Source organism: Octopus sinensis, linkage group LG15 (genome assembly GCF_006345805.1).
Source record: "Octopus sinensis linkage group LG15, ASM634580v1, whole genome shotgun sequence".
Classification (NCBI taxonomy): Eukaryota; Metazoa; Mollusca; class Cephalopoda; order Octopoda; family Octopodidae; genus Octopus; species Octopus sinensis.
Window position 1 is genome coordinate 4,909,929 of NC_043011.1, and position 22,500 is coordinate 4,932,428.

A 22,500-nucleotide genomic window follows, 5' to 3' on the forward strand; every position below is an offset into this window, starting at 1 on the left:
ACCACCACCGTCATCGCTACCACCAAAATAGCTACGAAGGGTAGAAAACCAACGGTAGCAACAGTATCTACATTACTAACAGTAACACTAATAACGGCAGCAGCAGCAGCAGCAGCAGCAGCTAAATTGCTTTAACGCTCTTTAAGACGATAATAGACTTTTACGGTATAAACATTAATTAACAAGTAATTTAAATCCCACACATTAATTATGGATTAATTAAGAAAGTCCAATTAATCTTCTGGTAGCTTGATGTTCAATTAAAATGCCTTTCTAAATGGATTTCTTTGCAAACGTGTGCGGCGACGGCGGCCAGTGGTGGTAGTGGCGGTAGCGGTGGTGATGAGATTATATTGTTTGTGTGTGTGTGTGTGTGCCTGTGGGCATGTATGTGTGTGTGTGTGTGTGTGTGTGTGTTGTGTGTGTGTGTGTGTGTGTGCGTGCGCATTGTGCTTATGAGTAAGTGGGGGCTGCGCACGCACTGATAAAGGGTTGGTTTAACTGAAAACCCAACAACCGCGGAGGGACATCGTTGTTTCACATAGCGATGTTTTCGGATCTTGATGGGCACAAGGAAGTCAGTTTATTAAGGACTTAACTTCAGAGAGAGACAGCATTATAGACTTACTGGCAACCTCCGAAAGGTTAACATATAAAGGTCTTAATAAACACAAGGACTTCCCCTTATTAACTGCGTAACGATTTCAGGGAAATGGCATTTACAGAAGGACATAATTTTATAGGTGTTAATAAGTGCGGAGATATCTGCTTAATAAGGGCCAAGCAAGCACAGACGGGCAAGCCATATTAGGGTAGCTTGCAACCCTAGGCATGACTGTGTGATTAAGAAGTTCACTTCGTAACCATGTAGTTTCGGTTTCGGTTCCACTGCACAGTACCCAAGTCTTGTAGATGGATTTGGTAGACAAAAACTGAAAGCAACCCATTGTAAACATACATACATACATACATACATACATAGTCGAAGCAGGGGCAGCGGAAGAAGGGGAAAGTTCCTTGTGTTGTATGTCTTTTACTCTGTTTTGTCGTTGTTGAAAAAGTCCGTTTCCATGTTTTTGTTTTTATGTTTTCGTTTCTCGTTGTGTTCTACGTTTTTTTTTGTGTCCTGTACCCATATAAGCATGTATATATACATATAGATCTTTCCTTCTCCTATGTTTCCGACGAAGAGCTCCGCTCGAAACGTTAAACCCTCCTTCTTCCCTTCTTTCCTGAGCGTCCAATAATACTATATTTGTTCCACGTCCTCGCGTTGTTGTGTTTTTTTTTGTGTTTTCTTGTTTGGATTAACTTTATATACATATAGATGTAGGTATGTACATGTATGTATGTATGTATGTATGTATGTATGTATGTATGCATATGTTTTATTTATTAATTTGTTATTATATGATCGAACGCCACGCATCCACTTCCAAGTAAGTTTTATCTTACACACACACACACACACACACACACACACACACACACACATTTTATTAAAGCTTCAAAATTATCATACAACTGTTACTCAGAGTTTCACGTCCCTGTTCACCGGACAGCTGTCCAACGAACGGGAACGTAAAACTGAGTAACAGTTCTGTGATAATTTTGCAGTTTTAATAAAAAGTGTATTACTCTACCTTTGGTATTCGAGTTCTATTTTGTCCATCTTGTTTGCACTAATGTGCTCACGTTGTGTGTGTGTGTGTATAAATATTCTTTTATTCTTTTACTTGTTTCAGTCATTTGACTGCAGCCATGCTGGAGCACCACCTTTTAGTCGAGCAAATCGACCGCAGGACTTATTCTTTGTAAGCCTAGTACTTAGTCTATAGGTCTCTTTTTGCCGAACCGCTAAGTTACAGGGACGTACACACACCAGCATCGGATGTCAAGCGATATTGGGAGGGGGGGGGGACAAACACAGACACACAAACACACACATACACACATATATATATAAATACATACATATATACGACGGGCTTCTTTCAGTTTCCGTCTACCAAATCCACCCACAAGGCATTGGTCGGCCCGGGGCTATAGCAGAAGACACTTGCCCAAGTTGCCACGCGGTGGGACCGAACCCGGAACCATGTGGTTGGTAAGCAAGCTACTTACAAGACAGCCACTCCTGCGCCTACAAAGAGTGAGTCGCTTACAGCACTTAGGTTTCCCAAGCGATCACCCATCTAAGTACTCACGAGGCTCGATGTTGCAAAACTTCGTTGATCGGATGAGAACCGATGCTTTCAACGTGATATGGCCGTAAGCCACATATATATACATATATATATATATATATATATATATATATATACACACACACATATGTGTGTATATGCGCATGTATGTGCGTGTGTATGTGTGTGTGCGCGCACGCGTCTCGGCATCGTTCAACAATTGTAAAAGAACATCACCATCATACAAAATGGTGTCGCTCGTTTCCAGTCTTTTGTGAAAATATGTCTATTTATGGGGGAAATATTACCTTGCATAGAAACTGGCGAAAGTTGGAGACAGGACGAGTATCCGACAGTAGAAAATCAGCCTTAAAAATTTCCGTCTAACTAATGCAAGCATGGAGAAGTAGACTTCAAAACTGTGATTATCTTTGTTTTTAAAGGCTTAACGGCCAGAACTAGCATTATGTGAGCTCAAAATTAAAATGAACTGTGAGTGTTTTAGCGGGGAAGGGCTCTTTGGGGCCGGAATCTGTATATCGGCTGAATACTCTTCTTAAAGGTCTTGTTTGGATATGTAACGCTTGAACAGTGGACAGCATTATTAAAGACAAGATTATTTGCATGTAGAAAGATAGAGTGTGGCTGGTTTCATGAAGGGGACGCAAATAATATTTGAACCACGTCACTCTAAAAGGTTGACACAATGTATGACACAAGCTTGTATAATTCAAAGCTGTAATCAGTTGCAACATCTTTTAATTGATAACACATTTCCTTGATTTGCAGAGTTAAGTTGAATTCCTCCAGCGAGGAGCTGACTGCCATAGTTATGCGTTCTAATCGGTAGCAAATTTATCTTTCACCAGTTTAATAATAGCTGCCAAAACAGGATTTGCTTACCATCTATTTATGTAAATCCTTGTCATTCAAGAAAGCTTAGATTAGAAAGGCCATTGACAGACGGCATATCAACATGTTGGCCTAATTACTTTTACTAATTACTATTTACTTCCAACACTATCGAATCCACGTTCAAATCTTATTATATTTAACAAATTGTTTACCACTTCGTATCTCGATAAAACTATGTACAAAGAGTTTATTCATTACATATCCTCTTTTCCTTTCATGTAAATGATGCTCATTTTAAAGTCATTATTTGTTGTTATATAAAGGGAAAGGAGCTGTTGTTGATGTTGTTGTTGTTGTATTTGCCGTTAAATTTTAGATTAGTTCTGTACAAGCAAATCCATGATCAGAGGCATAGCAGCTGCAGCCATGCCATCAAGGAAAACGTTAGACGAAGCAAAGGTTGCGCGAATGAGTCGTTGACAGCTTACTCTGCAGTCTTTATTTCTATGTCACATATTTCTGGGATATTTTTGTTGGATTTATTTTTAAACTGTTATTTACTGGAAGTTCACTCTCTTTACTCTATTCTTCTCTCAATTTCTGCGAAGAGCGACCGTGAATTAACAACCAAACCATCCTCAAATCACATTCTTCCATCTAAAATGAAGAGTACATTGGGGAGTGTAGTTACTAATATACATTAAGAAATGACAGACTGAACATGACTGGAACGCCTTTGAGTATTAGTCAGCTCGATCAGGCTTGATCTACGTCAAGACGACAACTGATAAATATGGCATTGGGCCAAGGATGGAGATCCGCTTCTATAATATCTGCTACTAGCGATCAGTAATATTTATATGTTGTAGTCAAAACTGCTGACGTTAGCCATGTTCGCAACGCAGCAAACACAGATTACAAAAAAGGTGGCGTATTTTATAAATATGCCCGTTCAAGTATCATAATAGCATGAAACTAATAGTAGCTATTTCGGTTGTGTATTTAGTACGGCTTAGGGGCCAGGGCATTCGGCTCACGATCGTGAGTTCAGTTCCCGGCGACGCGTTGTGTCCTTGAGCAAGACACTTTATTTCACATTGCTTCAGTCCACTCAGCTGGCAAAAATGAGAAGTACCTGCATTTCAAAGGGCCAGCTTTGTCATACTCTGTGTCTCACTGAATCTCGAGAACTACGTTAGGGTACACGTGTCTGTGGAGTGCTCAACCATTTGCACGTTAATTTCACGAGCAAGCTGTTCCGTTGATCGTATCAGCTGGGACCCTCGTATTCCATATTCTTATAGGTATCACTTTACTTTGCATTATTTTCCCATTGTGATACAAATAAAATGAACCAAGTATCTATTATATATTTTTTTCTTCTCCATTTTCTTTTAACTTTATGTATGTATGTATGTTATGTATTATGTATGTATGTATTATGTATGTAGTTATGTATGTATGTATGTATGTATTATGTATACACCCTAATATAGAACAGTGACAATGAGTGCTCAGTGCCGCATTGGAGGATAAATATTCTTTATTTGTTGGTTAATAAGGCTACTAATGGTTTCATATGGAGGGATCTCTTTACACCTTTCAAGCCTACCACCTGGAAATATTGGTACTCATCTCCATATGTATGTGTGTATGTGTGTGTGTGGCTGTCTGTATGTATGTATGTGTGTGTATGTATGTCCTTCACTGCTCGATAACAGGTGGTGGTTTGTTTACGTTCCCGTAACTGTTCGGTAAAAGAGACCGATAGAATGAATATCGTACTTAAAATTAATACTGGGTGCAGTCCAATGATTGAAACTAGTAGAAGATAAAAGATAAAATAAGACAAACATTAATGTATCGAAACCTAGGTTCGTCTTGTTTCTGCTCAGCCGAGGTTCCGTGAAAAGCTTTAACCTTTGATACTAAAGAATTAGTCTACTACTAAAAAATTCCATATTATGTAATGTTTTAGTGGCCAATGAGGGCGCAACTCAGCCCATTGGATCCTATCCTTCTAGCTAATGACAATGCAGTAGCATGGTTAATGGTGGTAGGAATGGTCCTTCCCGAGCGACCATTTTATGGGGCAGCAATTTTAGGTCTGCTATAAAAGCCTGTATAGGCTTTTTGCAACTCATACGCAAGAGCCCGTCCTTGGCGGCACACACACTTGTTTCATACATTACTGTAACAACAATTGGAAAAGTGAAGGGAAATGACTCAACTTAGAGTAGATCTTACAACGCAGACTCTACAAGAAGTTCCGCCGGTGTATATTTCGTTTAAGAAACAGATTGAAATGCAATAAAATAGATCGATACTCGGTCGCCGGCACCGGATGCCACAACTTATACGAAACATTAAACATACATTAAACATACATTATGAACTTCTTGTTGACAAACAACAGCAGTAATTGTATTCATCTCTATAGACATCATTGATTGGTTGGAATTGCCGAAATACGAGAAATTTAACAACAAATAGCTTACAAACTACAGAATTTTCTCAATAAAGCCAAGAGAAAAAGATGTTTTATGTGACACATTCTACCAGTATACGAAGTTTAAAAGTGTTTAGTTACAAAAAATTATTTTTTAAAGCTGCCGGTCAAAGTGAAAATATCCAAATAATGCTTATGGTAGGGGTGTACCATTCAAACTACATTTCACCGTTTTGAGAAATAATTCAGTTCTGGGTATACTGTCTAAGCAGACGTAAAACGATGGGAAAGGTCGCGGCGGGGTCACCTTTGACCAGAGGTCTGGCAGTTCATTATCAATGACTACTACTACTACTACTACTACTACTACTACTACTACTACTACTACTACTACTGTTGCTACTGCAACTACTAACTTCTGCTGCTTCTTCGACTGTTTAATACCCGTTATACTGCGTTCTCTCGCTTGAAACGTCAGAAGTCAGTTTAGTAAAAGCAATAAAAATAAAGAAGCAATTCAAAGAAAAAGTAGAGAAAGAAAGAGAGAGAAAGAGAAGGAAAGAGAGAGAGAGAGAGAGAGAGAGAGAGAGAGAGAGAGAGAGAGAGAGAGAGAGAGGTGGATTTGAGAGCTCGAATGGGATAAACATGTGCAAAGAGAATACTTGACATAAGTGGATCAGGTTCCAATGATATGGGTGAGGAAATTTGACATGAGATGAGAGGCGGGCAGAGACTTGATACGCCGATACCTAGACATCCATCATGAGGTTCGTGACAGAGATGGTGATTCGAGTCTATCTTAACCGAGGTTCGGGTGTTTTCAACGTAGTGGGGAAAATCTTAAATATGTTGTTGTTATTTAGCTACCCAGCTACCCCCAGATTAGCCCCAACCCAAGACTATGCAGCCGTGACCGTTCTATCATTTTGTATATCATGAAGTACCCGTGTTCTTTCGCCGCCATACTTTCTTTAAGACGGTAAAATGTAATCTTAGAGATGTTTGGTTCTTACATTCAGACTCGTCTGATATGTCTTTTATCTGTTTCAATCATTAAACTGCGGCCATGCTGGGGCATCGCCTTGAAGAGTATTTAGTTGAATCGATCCCTGTAATTGTTTTTTTTTTAGCCTGGCGCTTATTCTATCGGTCGCTTTTACTGAACCGTTAAGTTACAGGGACATAAACAAGTCAACACCGGTTGTCAAGTAGCGGTGGAGGACAAACGCACACACAAACACATACACACACACACACAACACACACACACACACACACACACACACACACACACACACGACGGGCTTCTTTCAATTTCCGTGGACCAAATCCACTCAGTCCGAGGCTGTAGCAGAAGACACTTGGCCAAGGTACCACATAGTGGGACTGAACTCGGAACTATGGGTTGGGAAGCAAGTTTCTTACCACACAGCCGCTAATTCTTTCATGAATGACAAGGATCAGTTAAACCAGTACTCAGCTTCGGCACTAGATCAAATCACTCCAGCGTTTAGCGAAAGTGAGATGCCTTTCTCTCGTTTCCTAGCACAAAGCGCTAGTTTAATTCAGGTAATTACTTCGAAGAAAAAGAAAAAAAGACCTTCTTTTGCCCACAAATATACCTATTTCTTACAACCAGCTGCAGTTGCTATTGTTTAACATCTAGTTAGCCCTAAAGTGTCAAACCTGTTGTAAGAGGTAGTCCAGCCGTGACTCACCTGCGTTGGTTTTAGACAAGACTAGGACTAGTTTACTCAATGTGTCTGTATCTTTACGTTTAGGAAATGGTAAGAGACGATTCGAGGGATATTTCGATAACATTTCACTCTCGTTGGTTGTCATAAGCAGGTTTTTAGTGATTTCCAAGGAGTGATCCTTAGAAATTACTAAAAACTTGCAAAAGAATTTTGAACTCACGGGAATTTTGAGTAAGTAAATAAGCTCTTGACTCATTCTGTCAATTTAGCTCTACTGTAGTCTTGCTTTTGAATGAGTAGGCGTGATTCTGTCGGTAAAGGGGTAGGATTTGTGCTAGACATTTTCTATTCTTGTGTATCACGATAACCTCACGCAGCAACGCCTAGATAACCTCAGCTAGCTTTGTCTACATTACTTCGTTAAGATTTACCAACACAACCATACGTAGATTTGCGGGCGTGGCTGTGTGGCAAGAAGCTTGCTTCCCAACACATAGTTCCGGGTCCAGTCCTATTGCGTGGAACCTTGGGCAATGTCTTCTACTATAGTCACAGCCAGACCAAAAGCCTTGGGAATGGATTTGGTAGACGAAAACTAAAAGAAGTCCGTCGAATATATGTGTGTCTGTGTTTGTTTTGTGTCTGCATTTGTCTCCCCACTACTGATTGACAACCGGTGTTAATGTGTTTACGCCCCTGTAACTTAGCCGTTAGGCAAACAAGACCGATAAAATAGGTACTAGGCTTAATAAAAAGTACTGGGGTCGATTCATTCGACTAAAAATTCTTCAAGTCGGTACCCAAGTATGGCCGCAGTCTAATTAGTTCATTCCATTTTGTCCATTTAACCTTATATCCATTTGCCTACAGAATCTCATGCTATATAGTTATATTTATATAAATATATAAGAAATCTATACTTATTTAGACTTGTCTAATATAATATAGGTTGACAGTTTTACCCTTAAATCTTAATGTTATTTTACCTATAGAAGTTTATTTAGACTTGCCTTTATAAACAGAAGTAGTTTTGCTTATAAAACATCCTGTAGCTTTTGCCTCTGTAACCATATACTTTCTTATTTAAGCCTTCCAACCGCCATGTAGTGTAGGCAATCGTCAACATTTCTCTACTGTTCTTGACTCTAAGCAGTCGTTTCTGTTCTCTCCAGTTCGATCCCTACTTTCTCAGATTTGCATCATAAGTTCCACTGAAGCAAGTTTCTCCGCTCCCAGAATTTGATGGTTTTGAATTAATACCGATGCTTCAGTAACTTTGCTTATTTTTTTTTGTTTCTGGGCAGAGGTGTTGGCCCTTCGCAAACCCATTTTTACCTCTGGTAAAAGGTAGATCATATTAGTCTGGCCCCCTATCCTGAAGAAGATGCTGAGCTCATTGTCGTTACGGTTCCCCTAAAAACAGTTAGATCAACATAGTTAACGTTTTCCTTGGACAACTGCAAGTCGACAGTAACAAGGGAAAATTACGTGCAAATAGGGATTACAGAGTGTTGACTTTCTGAAAAGAAGGAGTGCTGCTTGCTCTGGGTCCAGAGTGTGAGTAGACACGATATTGATTGCCAGAGGAGGAGCAATGAGTTAGTCGGGAGTGGTGGTGGTATGTGATCTGTCTCAGCCGAGAAACAGTGGTTGCAACAGTGGAGCAGAGAAGACAACTTTATGTAACTATGAATACAAGCATCATGATATCAATAAAGAATCAAACCTATCAATTTCGTGTTGGGGCAGAAACGACCGTCTTTGAAGGGAAGCTGAGTTCGTGGGAAGGTTTCGATTTTAGTTTGCAGTGCAGCCATTTCATATCAGTGATGTCATTAATGTTGATGTCCTCGAGAAAGGCGCAGATATTACATCGATTTTACTGCATTTCGATATTATTTTGAGATAAACCAATGAGTTGGGCATGGAGCCAACGCCGGAGCCTCTTCACGATCGCTGGAAACTAGTCGAAATAATACTCTTTACTTGTTTCAGTCATTTGACTGTGGCCATGCTGGAGCACCGCCTTTAGTCGAGCAAATCGACCCCAGGACTTATTCTTTGTAAGCCTAGTACTTATTGTATTGGTCTCTTTTGCCGAACCGCTAAGTTACGGGGACGTAAACACACCAGCATCGGTTGTCAAGCGATGTTGGAGGGACAAATACACACACAAGTACATACACACACACATTCATTGATACATATATACGACGGGCTTCTTTCAGTTTCCGTCTACCAAATCTATTCACAAGGCTTTAGTAGGCCCGAGGCTATAGAAGAAGACATTTGCCCAAGGTGCCACGTTGTTGGACTGAACCCGGAACCATTTGGTTCGTAAGCAAACTACTTACCACACAGCTAGTCCTACACCTAATAGCCAAATTTCCTTCAATTTCGATGTACCATTATGAAAAAGGTAGGATATGTTGTACAATGTAGTTTCTGATATAGAAAATGACAGGACGTTAACAAATGAAACACCTTTAAACAGATATCTGTTTGGTCAGAGATGACCTGGAAAGGACAGGCTCTAGAGCTGTTGGATCCCCGGGCGGGCTAAATTTCTGTGCCCTTACATGTATGTATGTATGTATGTATGTATGTATGTATGTATGTATGTATGTATGTATGTATGTATGTATGCATGTATGTATGTATGTAAAACGACATGCAAAGGTACATGAAGCCCAGTTACAACTACAGCCGGCTATTGCCGGTAAAGTTTTAGATGCCAATTCTGTACAAGACCTCCGTACGTAACTGGTACTTATTTAATCGACCCCGAAAGGATGAAAGGCAAAGTGGACCTCAGCGGAATTTGAACACAGAACATAGCGGCAGACGAAATACCTATTTCTTTACTACCCGCAAGGGGCTAAACACAGAGGGGACAAACAAGGACAGACAAACGGATTAAGTCAATTACATCGACCCCAGTGCGTAAATGGTACTTAATTTATTGACCCCGAAAGGATGAAAGGCAAAGTCGACCCCGGCGGAATTTGAACTCAGAATGTAAGGGCAGACGAAATACGGCTACGCATTTCGCCCGGCGTGCTAACGTTTCCGCCAGCTCGCCACCTAAAAAGATGTACTATTGTATAAAACTAAATAAACCAATTATCCTTTGAATCACCTTTTTGTCTGGAAAAGGGGTTTCCTTTCCTATCATTTAACTCATTTCATTTGCCTTTCTTTAGCAAAATATTTTTTATATTATGGCAATAATGGCCAACGGATTATTAATTTGTGTAGCAGCATCCTATAGAATGTTTTGTGTTATTTGTTATTTGTTCCGGCTCTCAATCTGAGTTCAAATCCCGCTAAGGCTAACTTTGCCGCTCATCCTATTGTGTTTCACAAATTGACTCGTTTTAGCAGTGTATTAGCGTTATGTGTGAGAGTCGATGCCTGGCAGTTTCCGTATCGGCTTTATCCGTTTTGAGTTCAAATCCCACCGTCAGAATCAGTGTTGGGCTAAAGGCAGCCATAAACAAGTGTACAAGTATTGCAGCCGATCAGTCTCAGTACCAAAACACTTGCTGGTAGGAGACCATGCGAGCCAAAATAGTTCACCTCTGAGAACATAAGACTGAAGATCTAAAGATCCCGTTCAATTTCGGTTTTCGGCTTGACAATTTAGGAAGGCTTTGCTCTTAAAACTTTTATTACTGGATATCACTTCGTCTGTGTTTACCTTATGAGTTCATATTCCGCCGAGGTCGACTTTGACTTTCACCCTTTCGGGGTCGATAAAACAAGTCCCAGTGAAGTACTGGGGTCGATGTAATCGACTAGCCTCCTCCAAAGAAATTTCAGGCTCTGTGCTTGTAGTAGAAAGGGTTAATGGATATCATTGTAGTTTAATTGACTTAGGGAGATTGATAGAAATAATGGTTTTACCGGTGACATATATATATATATAAATCGCTACATAATCATCATTATAATAAGATTATGATTACGAGAGAATCTGGCGTTTCAGATTTAGTTCAGCATATCATATGAAACAAGTTTTGCTAATTTGTTACGTCACTTTATTTCCTGAGTTTAGCTTCATATGTCGATTTTGCCCTAAACATTTTGGGAATCGAAACAATAAGTATCTGCCAGGTGTTGCACATCAAGTTTTCCTTGAAATGTGTGACTTTATGCCTAAATCTTGCTTAAAATGTTGGCCTTATGACGAAGTTTTGTGTAATTATTGTTTAAGATTAGATTAACTTTGACTGGCAAAATCGAGAGTGAACTAAAATTGCTGGAGTCGAGTTTGTCTTTCATGACACTGTGAACGAGAAAATAAGTACCAGTCAAGAACTGATCATGTTTTATTCGATTGTTCTGCTCTTCGAATTTTATGACCTCGCTAAAAATAAAGAAAATATTGTTATGTGTAAACCATAAATAGCAGCTTTGCCGCCGGCAGCTACTTTCCAGTCATTCATCAAGGATATATCTCTTTAGTAATTCGAGCAAACACTTGCTTGCGCTCCATACATGAGTGGAATACTCTACTCAGATTGGAGCGTCTTCTCCGTTATTTAGCCATCTCGGCACCCTCTATTTTGTTGATACGCAGGCACTTAACATTGCTGGAAAGGAACTGCAGATGGAATTCTTTTGTATACGCAAAGAAAGCTTTTCTCAAACTTACAGTCTTTGATGAACCGTACTATAGTTTGACTCACTTTGTCAACCTGTACGTTCCTCAGGCCGAAGGTATTCATAGGAAATTTTTTAATACCATTTCAAATTGCTATATCAAGGAATTATTTTCACGTACAAGCTATATCACGTGATCACGTGACCGACCAGACCATCAGATGTTGTTACACATCGCTGGTCACAATGCGTTCGCATTGTTTTAGCCTCCGAATGACGCCACCCCGCTGGCTAAGCGAGCAGGCCAACAGAAGAAAGAGTGAAAGAAAGAGTGGCGAAAGAGTACAGCAGGGATCACCACCCCCTGCCGGAGCTTCGTGGAGCTTTTAAGGTGTTTTCGCTCAATAAACACTCACAACGCCCGGTCTGGGAATCGAAACCGCGATCCTACGACCGCGAGACCGCTGCCCTAACCACTGGGCCATTGCGCCTCCACAAGCTATATACTTTCACTTATTCTAAGACTAATAGGACCGAAACCATGTCCAGCGTCATCATCTTGGATACCTTAATACTTTTCTCATAACTGGAAATGTAATTTTAATCTATTAAAATCTATTTACTTCAGTAAATTAACGCACACTTTATCATAGTTCGGACACACTCCCTTTGCATATCCTTAATCTATATAAATTTTCCCTTGTTTCGTTAACAAGAATTATCATTAAAGCTAATTACTTTCCTAATTACTGGTGGAATTTCAATTGTTTAATTGTTCGCTATATTATGTTAGCTTGCTGTTAACTCTGTAGCAGGGATCGGTTACAGAAATGTTCTCAGTGGGCATCGAAACCTTACTAAGAATTCTTCAAAGTTAATTCTTCAAAGTAGGTAGTAAAGTATTTTACTGTTTCTATATAGTTGTTTATGCCACAATTTGTTTAATGCTGCTTATTTAAGAATTAATAGTCAAGGAAATGAGAGATAGATGCATGGGGATAATTTTATATCTAAGATATGAGGCACGTATCGGCCGTGGATGAATGTCAAAAAATCAGAAGTGGGCCATCACAAAAATGTTGCCGATCGCTGCTCTATAAAATACGAATTGAAGAAAAGAGTAACGGAAATCTGAGTACTGCACTGAGCATTGATGATTACATATCGAGCAAATATTTCCGGCATTTGTCATTAGTATAACTTCAAAAAACTCATAATCAAACGTTCATAACGCGGTACACTTTTGTGTGCGACAAGTTGTAGCATCATGCCAGAGCGCACAAACCAGAAGAGAGCATGTGCCTAATTGCATTCTTAGAAATAGCTATCAAAGCTTTCTCAAATCTCACCCATCCGTCTTAATTAAAGAGAGGACACATTGTGCACGGGTCTCAGTGTATCCGAAGAACTCAGATAGAGACCCTCACTTTTTCGCCACGCTACGTAGACCCTTACTTTTTCGCCACGCTTGTGCGCCAGTACGGATACGTGTTATGTGCAGAGGTGATCTGTAACATGTGGTGTGGTGGAGTTTGCATGGACATCCTGGTTTTGATGAACCCATGTGACCACAAAGTTATCATGGAGGTTCCAGAAGAGAGCATGTACCTAATTGCATTCTTAGAAATAGCTATCAAAGCTTTCTCAAATCTCACCCATCCGTCTTAATTAAAGGGAGGACACATTGTGCACAGGTCTCAGTGTATCCGAAGAACTCAGATAGAGACCCTTACTTTTTCGCCACGCTTGTGTGCCAGTACGGATACGTGTTATGTACAGAGGTGATCTGCAACATGTGGAGTGGTGGAGTTTGCATGGACATCCTGGTTCTGATGAACCCATGTGACCTCAAAGTTATCATAGAGGTGCGAAAGGAAGTGAATCAAACTTGTGGCGCAGGGCAGAAGGCCCAGTTGGTACATGTGTAGCAGTAAAGGTCAAACTAGGTCGACACGTTAAAGTTGTTAGCACCAGATAGAAAAAGCCTGAAGAGTTCAATTCTCATCGCAATATCCCACTTCAAATAGAGATAGAGTTAGTTTTGTATAAGTGTAAATTCCTTGGCTACTAGAGATAAGGTTGGGCAATTGCCATACAGATGATGCCCTTTGAGTCAGAAACACGTGTCGACGACCATCCTCTCATCTCCAGATTTTAATCATGCACTTTCCCTAATAGCGTAACAATTTTAGGAAATATTTGATTTTTGAGATTGTTTCCGCTTCTCGTATGGTGCTGCTATTTGGTAATCATGATACATCTTCTAGTGGTGGTGATAGCTTCAGCAGATCAAGTATTTATGTTTTATATTATTTGATACACCTGTATTTATCTTAATGTCATATAATTTCCCGTTTTGTCCATAGTAACAAGCGGAACATGAGAACTCCTTTGTCTGCGAGAAAGCACGCGTTGACAAATAGATTGAAACCAATTGCTTTACCTGTATGTTTACAATTGAACATGTGAATTTATGAAATGGTCAACAAAATGTTTGATTTAAAAAAAATATTTAATTTGTAACGTGTTGTTCATCGCATTCGCATTAAATGCATATTGAATACTAAGAACTACACGTTTCTTTGTATTTTTTTCTGTCATTGAGGGAGTTGTGAGGCGTGCTAAAAATAATAGTTAAATAACGGTTTTTGGATAAACCTTTTAAATTAACAAAAACATTTATTTACACGAAAGAAAATTACCGGAGAACTTTCATCTACTTCTTCCAAATCTTTTTGTTAAAACTGTATTGAAACAATAATAAATCTCTGAACGAGGTATAGACAGTAACTGACGACAATGTGAGGGATATTTGCCATCTCAATATGGCTAACCACTAAGGGTGGGTGTTACTGTAGCTTGTAGCCCCAGGAGAACCTCTCCTCCAGCTGGTTATAGGCACACTTTCTGTGCCCTATCGGTATTTGCAAAGGGAGGTCATCCTTCCCTCGTCAACCTAAGTGATACGCACGGACTGCAGTTTCTGGGTCTTGACCCATCATCAGTGTACGACAATCACCGGTTTTCGATGAAAGGAGTCCCAATGCAAATATTTATATCCTTTTTCCAGTAACTTTTCGTCACTGATCTTGAAAAAGTGTATACAAGCAATAGTAAATCTCTGAACGAGGTATAAACAGTAACTGCACGACAATGTGAGGTATATTTGCCATCTCAATATGGCTAACCACTAGTGGTTAGCCATATTGAGATGGCAAATATACCTCACATTGTATTGAAACAATTTTGGGGGAAACATTGTAATGTGTTTATCGAATACAACATGTTGTTCATTGCATTTGCATTAAATGCACATTGAATGCTTAAAACTACTTGTTTACTCGTTTCTTTTTGTCATTGAGGTGGTTGTGAAGTGTGCTAAAAATAACAGCTAAATAACACTTTTTTTGGATAAATCTTTTAAGTTTCTATTATCGCATTGAATGTATATTGAATGGTTCAAACCACAAAGCACATGTTGTTTACAGATATTGACAACACGTGCTATTTCCAGGTGCAGACACGCACAGTATGACAGCTTCCAAATCCTGTTTCTAATTTTTGAAATGCTGGCAGCCAAACCAACCAAATCCCAAATTAGCAATGATTATTCGGCGCTTTCATACTATTTATTTGTTTTCATGACAAAAACGAGCTACACAGCGCCTGACTGTTTAGGCTTTATTATAACCTCTTCAGCGAGGCATAGCTTTCGCCGTGCAAGCTGAAGGAGTAATGAATGAATCACTGGGTACATTAGGATAAAGGATTGTACATTAATTGGCTATAGAAAATAGGATTGCTTAGCGATTGCTTAATTGCTAGTGAAGTAATCGTTTATAACTAATTCGCTCCCGCTTGGCAGTTTAGAGTGACATCACTAATGATAAAAACACTTAAATCCTTCTCACGATAATAAAGATATTAAAAGACTTTGAAGACATGCTGTTTCATATATTTTTAATGAATGCCATGGGAAATACCCCCAGTACCCCCCTCTCTCTCTTTCTTTCTCTCTTTCCATCCCTGCCCATCCTTATATATTTATCTACCTACCTATCTCTCCCTGCACTAGGCCACTCAAAGAGAAGAGGCTGTGTCATGTTTAATGATGGATGAGAGAGGAACACTGAAGTTGATAGTCAGCGACTACAGTTAGTTGCTGTTATATATCAACTTGCTTAGCAGCCAGAGCAGATAAGCTGACTGGTGGAAGTTTAAAAACTTTATTATCACCATCATCCCATTCCATTCCTCTGATGACGAACGTCTACGAAACCACGACGACGACGACGGCGACCACGACGACGGCGACTACGACGACCACGGTGACCACGACGACCACGACCACGGCGACCAGGACGATGGCGACTACGACGACCACGGCGACCACGACGACCACGACGACGGCGACCACGACGATGGCGACTACGATGACGGCGACGACGGCGACTACGACGACCACGACAGTCACAACGGTCACAACAACCATAGCGTGACGACGATGATGATTGTGGTGGCGGCGGATGATGACGACGACGACCGGGATGATGATAAGGAAGGGGATGCTGACAACGAAGCTGTGATGTTCATGAAGACGACGACGACTACAACGATTAAGATGATGATAATAACAATAACGATGATGATGACAACAACGACCACCGCCACCGCCGCTACCATCGCCACCACGACGATAAGAATACCGATGATGATGATTATGACGACGATAACGATGATATATGTGTTGTGCGCGTGCATGTTCTTTCTTTTCGTTTCTTTTATCCTTTTACTTGTTTCAGTCATATTTGACTTTTGCCATGCTGGAGCACCACCTTTAGTAGAATCAAATCGACCCACAGGACTTACTCTTTCTAAGCCTAGTACTTAATTTATCGGTCTCTTTTTGCCGAACCGATACGTTACGGGACGTAAACACACCAGCATCGGTTGTCAAGCACACAGACACACAAACACACACATCCATATATATATATATATATATATTTCCTGAGCGCCATACTAATACAATTGTTCGTTTGTTTTCCACCTGCCTTCGTCTTTTGTCTATTTTCATAAAGCTTCCCGTTATATATATATATATACTAGCAGTATCGCCCGGCGTTGCTCGGGTTTGTAAGGGAAATAACTATATAAGCATTTTTAGAGAGTTATAGCAAAAAAATAGCAAAAAATGCATTAAAAATGGAAAAAATATGATGGTAAATTTTTTTTTAAATCGTTGACTCATCGTAGACATTTTTAGAGAGTTACTTCCCTTATATAATAGCGAAAAAATGCATTAAAATGGAAAAAAAACGATGGTAATTTTTTTTTAAATCGTAGACTCATGTAGACGCTTTCTTAGCCATTTCTGTTTTGGTGTCTTCAAGCCATGAAGTCGTTGTTCTAAAAGAACACTGGTCTCCTTGACAACGCATTACGACGTTGATTTCCTTACACTCCCTTCCCCACAGGTGCAGGTGTGAGCGTGGACGCCAACTCCGCCGCCATCGACACACGAAAAATTATGCATTAAAATGGAATAAAAAATGATGTTAAATTATTTTTAAAATCGTAGACTCATCGTAGACTCATCGTAGACGCGCGCTAATATTCAGACGGGCTCGATATGAATCACGACTATAAGCTACCCGAATTTGGTTAAACTGCACCGCAAAATGTGGGAGTAGTTAGGAATCTAAATCGAAGGGGACAGACACTCACACAACTACAGTTTTATATATATAGATATACATAGCGCAGTAGTGGTGAGATGTAACAGCAAAGAAAAGCATACATTCACTCTCTGCATGCAATTAGACTCGGAAAGTTCTTGAGGAACCCATTGACCCAATTTGCTGACTTTTCCGATAGCACACAGGTCTCAATGAATGGTTGAATGACCAAATCCAAGCTTCTCTGCTAGTTCCTCAACAGTTACGATGAGATTTTGTTCCACCAGGGTTTTCAGGATGTCCTTGTCGAGTTCTACAGATCTTTCAGGATGAGGCTCGTCTTCTAGGCTGTAGTTTATGGCTCGGGATTTCTGGAACCACCATTGACACTGCCTTACGCTTATTGTCCAATCCCCATATACTGCATTAATATTTCTTGTACTTTGCACACACTTATATTCTGTTATTCTTTTATATGTTTCAGCCTTGAGGTTGTGGCCATGCTGGATCATGTGTGTGTGTGTGTGTGTGTGTCTATCTGTCTGTCTGTCTGTATGTATATATGTATATGTATGTGTGTGAACAATAATATTTTCAACAGATGTGTTGCAAATGTATCTGATTGTTCTCAAGCTTCAATACTGTGTGTGTGTGTATGTGTGTGTGTGTATGTATGTATGTATATGTATGTATGTATGTATGTATATGTATGTATGTATGTATGTATGTATGTATGTATGTGTGTATGTATGTGTGTGTATGTATGTGTGTGTGTGTATGTGTGTGTGTGTGTGTATGTATGTATGTATGTATGTATGTATGTATGTATGTATGTATGTATGTATGAGTGTATGTTTACTTTATTACTAACACAAGCCACTACGGTTATTTAATGAAAGTCTTCCTCAAATCACTCTCTCTCTCGCTATTTTCACTCACTCTTAGCTCTTAGCTTCCCATACATTTTACTCATGTATCTATCAGCGTCATAGACAGAATACTTTCAGTTTAGTCTTCCTCAAATCACTCTGTCGCTATTTACTTTCATTTCATTCGTTGCCCACTGTGTGTGTGCGTTTGCGCGTGGTGTAAACCAGACTAAGAAAAGCATTTGACACACACACCAGAATGTGAGTTTTCTGTAAATTTTGCTTAATTGGAGTTTAAATTTTAAAAACTGGACCTGGCATGACGCGATGCATTGTACTCTCAAAAATGCTAGGTAAATTGTAATTGAAGAAATCCTATATTGTAGATTTGTATAACTCCCAAAGGGAGGCAGATAAAATCTGCCTTTTATAATAAGAGATATATATCTCTTATTATAAAAGGCAGATTTTATCTGCCTCCCTTTGGGAGTTATAGAAATCTAAAATATAGCATTTCTTCAATTACAATTTACCTAGCAATTTTAAGAGTAGAATGCATCGCGTCATGCCAGGTCCAGTTTTTAAAATTTAAACTCCAATTAAGCAAAATTTACAGAAAACTCACATTCTGGTGTGTATGTCAAATGTTTTTCTTAATGTGGTTTACACCACACGCAAACGCACACACACACAAAGGGAGCGAATTGTTTCACTGACGCTATCACCCTTCTCCTCCTTTGTCTTTGCAAGTTTGCAGCTATTAAAGTGAAAACAGTGAATCCGACAGCGATAAAGAAAACGAATTGGTACCTGAATGGAGTGAAAATTTAAAAACTGTTTCTTTCGGTGAGTTTTCTGGAGAAACTGGACCAAGCCACAGACTTTCCCAGAAGAGTAAAGCCTTAGACTATTTCTATTTACTTTTTCGAATGAGCCTATTTGAAATCATTACGCTAAACGTAAACAAACCGAAAGAAAGGATAGTTTGTTATTTCCCACAACCTTAAATGAAATTAAGGCCTATTTTGCCATAAATATTATTATGGGTATCAGAAAGTTACCCAGAATAACAAATTCTATCGTAAAATTTTGTTGTATACCCAATTGAATATTAGCTAATAACCCATTTTCTATAGCGATGTTTGAACAAAATTTTAATAATTTTACAGAAAGTTACCCAGAATAACAAATTCTATCGTAAAATTTTGTTGTATACCCAATTGAATATTAGCTAATAACCCTTTTTCTATAGCGATGTTTGAACAAAATTTTAATAATTTTACAGAAAGTTACCCAGAATAACAAACGAGCCCTTCTGGGTATTAGCGCGCGTCTACGATGAGTCTACGATTTTAAAAAAATTTACCATCATATTTTTCCATTTTGATGCATTTTTTTCGCTTTTATATAAGGGAAGTAACTCTCTAAAAATATCTACGATGTATCAACGATTTAAAAAAAAATTTACCTTAATTTTTTTTCAATTTTTAATGCATTTTTTTGCTATTTTTTGGCTATAACTCTCTAAAAATGCTTATATAGTTATTTCCCTTACAACCCGAGCAACGCCGGGCGATACTGCTAGTATATATATATATATATATATATATACATATATACGACAGGCTTCTTTCAGTTTCTGTCTACCAAATCCACTCACAAGGCTTTGGTCGGCCCGAGACTATAGTAGGAAACACTTGCCCAAGGCGCCACGCAGTGGGACTGAACCCGGAACCATGTGGTTGGTAAGCACTTCTGCGCCTATAATGTGTAATGACTCTTGCTTTTCTCATCATTTGTTTACTGGCTTCACTTGTTGAATCTGCAGACATCATACACTGACATTCCTTTCAAAAGTATATATATATGGACGCCATCATTTATTTCGGCATTTATTTATTTTAGTTGGGCATTTTGTTTTATCGATATCTGTTTATCGAATGGCTAGTTAGCTGAATTGCGTTGTTTGATAAAAAAAACATGGATATATTTGTGTGTATATATGTGTGTTTGTGTGTGTGTGTGTGTGTGTGTGTGTATGTGTGTATACATACATACATAGCGGCGTTCATACACATGTACATACAAACACAAAAGAAAGATGCACACACACACACACACACGCAAATATCAGGTATATGTGTCTACTTGTGCGTATATATCTATGTATGTGTTTGAGAGTGTATGTGAGAGAGGGAGAGGGGAGAGAGAGAGTGAACGAGTGAGAGAGAGAGAGGGAGATAGAGATAGATAGATAGATAGATAGATAGATAGATAGATAGATAGATAGATAGATAGAGAGCATATGTCGTTATATGTTTATTAGGCTACAATATTATGGATTTACATTTAAGGCAAAATTGAAGAAAACATTTAGGCGGCGAGCAAACAGGATCGTTGGCACGGCGGATAAAATGCTTAGCGGCAATTCATCCGTCTCTACGTCCTGAGTTCAAATTCCGCCGACGTCGACTTAACCTTTCATGTTTTTTTTTTTTTGGGGGGGGGGTCGATAAAATAAATACCTGTTGAACACTGGGGTTGGTTTAATCGACTTACCGCCACCCACGAAATTGCTGGCTTTATAGATGTGCATTATGCGTAGAAAACATTGAGTCTCTGTAAACGAACAGATCTTTCTTATTTAGAACCAAATATGCATATACATATTTTCAGACCAAATGTACAGATACACGAGAACCTGACTACAGTTTCATAGTTCATGTTCTATGATTGTGTCCGTATTTTCTATTTGTCATTTATTTCCCAAGGAAAGTTTCACATCCAAGATTTGATCCCTCGGAGTAGGGCAAATCTAAAATGAGATCCGAAGTTCTTTTCCTTGCTGATGAAGATACGACGCTACATGAAACCCTACGCAAAGGGACAAAATATTGACAATCATTTTAGTATATTGAATATTTTGGCGCGTAGATCCTTAAAAGGCTCACGTTGTTTGTTATAAATCTGCATTGTGTAAAGAACTCTGTTACTATAAGGTCCATAGAAATATCGTGGAAGAGCGATTAAGAAACCGTTGTCTCTTTCTCTCCTCTCTCTTCCCTCCAACTCTCTCTCTATATATGTATCTTTTACCTTTTACCTGTTTCAGTCATTAAACTGCGGCCATGTTGGGGCAGCGCCTTGAGAAATTTTTGTCGATCCCAGAACTTATTTTCTTTTTAAACCTGGTAGTTATTCTATCGGATCCTTTTGCTGAACCGCTAGCTTACGGGACATAAACATACCAACACTAATTGTCAAGCGGTGATGAAGTTAAACACAAACACAAAGGCACCGTGCGCGCGCGCGACAGGATCTTTTCAGTTTCCGTCTACAAATATCCACTCGCAAGGTTTTGGTCAGCCCGAGGCTATAGTGGAAGACACTTGCCCAAGGTGCGACGCAGTGGGTCTGAACCCGCAACATTTGGTTAGTAAGTAAACTTCTTACCACACAGACACGCCTGCGCCTATATATATGTGTGTGTGTGTGTGTGTGTGTGTGTGTGTGTGTGTGTGTGAGTGTGTGTATGTGTGTTTGTGTGTGTATGTGTGTGTGGAGGCGCGTGGCTTAGTGGTTAGAGTGTCAGCACCAGGAACGTAAGATTGTGGTTTCGATTCCTGGGCAGGGCGACGCGTCGCGTTCTTGAGCAAAACACTTCATTTCACGTTGCTCTAGTCCACTCAGGTGGCAAAAGTGAGTAACACTGCGATGGACTGGCGTCCCGTCCAGCTGGCGAACACATACGCCACAGAAACCGGATCTATGAGCCTGGCTAGGCCTTAAAATGGGCGCATTTATTTATATATATATATATATATATATATATATAATATATATATTATATATATATATATATATATATATGACAGATCATTAGCCAATACACACATTTTTTTCTCTCCTTGTTTTTTCTGTGTCCCTTTCTGTTGAAGAGCGTAGGCTCGAAACGTAAAAGACTTTTTCTATTCCTGAGCGTTATACAAATACATCTGGTTTTATACACCACCTGTCTTCGTCTTTGTTTTTTTCGTAAGCTCTCCCTATATATATATATATATATATATATATTATATATATATTATATATATATATATATATATATACATATGTGTAAGCCTTTATATATATATATATATATATATAATATATATTATA

The 22,500-nt window shown here is 39.2% G+C and overlaps 1 protein-coding gene and 1 pseudogene across 2 annotated transcripts in view; one reads left to right on the forward strand and one right to left on the reverse strand.

The window, feature by feature from the left end:
* Nucleotides 1-22,500, forward strand: part of LOC115219772 (neurotensin receptor type 1) — a 69,503-nt gene that overhangs the window by 18,910 nt on the left and 28,093 nt on the right. The gene's annotated exons all lie outside the window — the stretch shown is intronic.
* On the reverse strand, nucleotides 2,159-2,277 carry LOC115220087 (annotated as a pseudogene).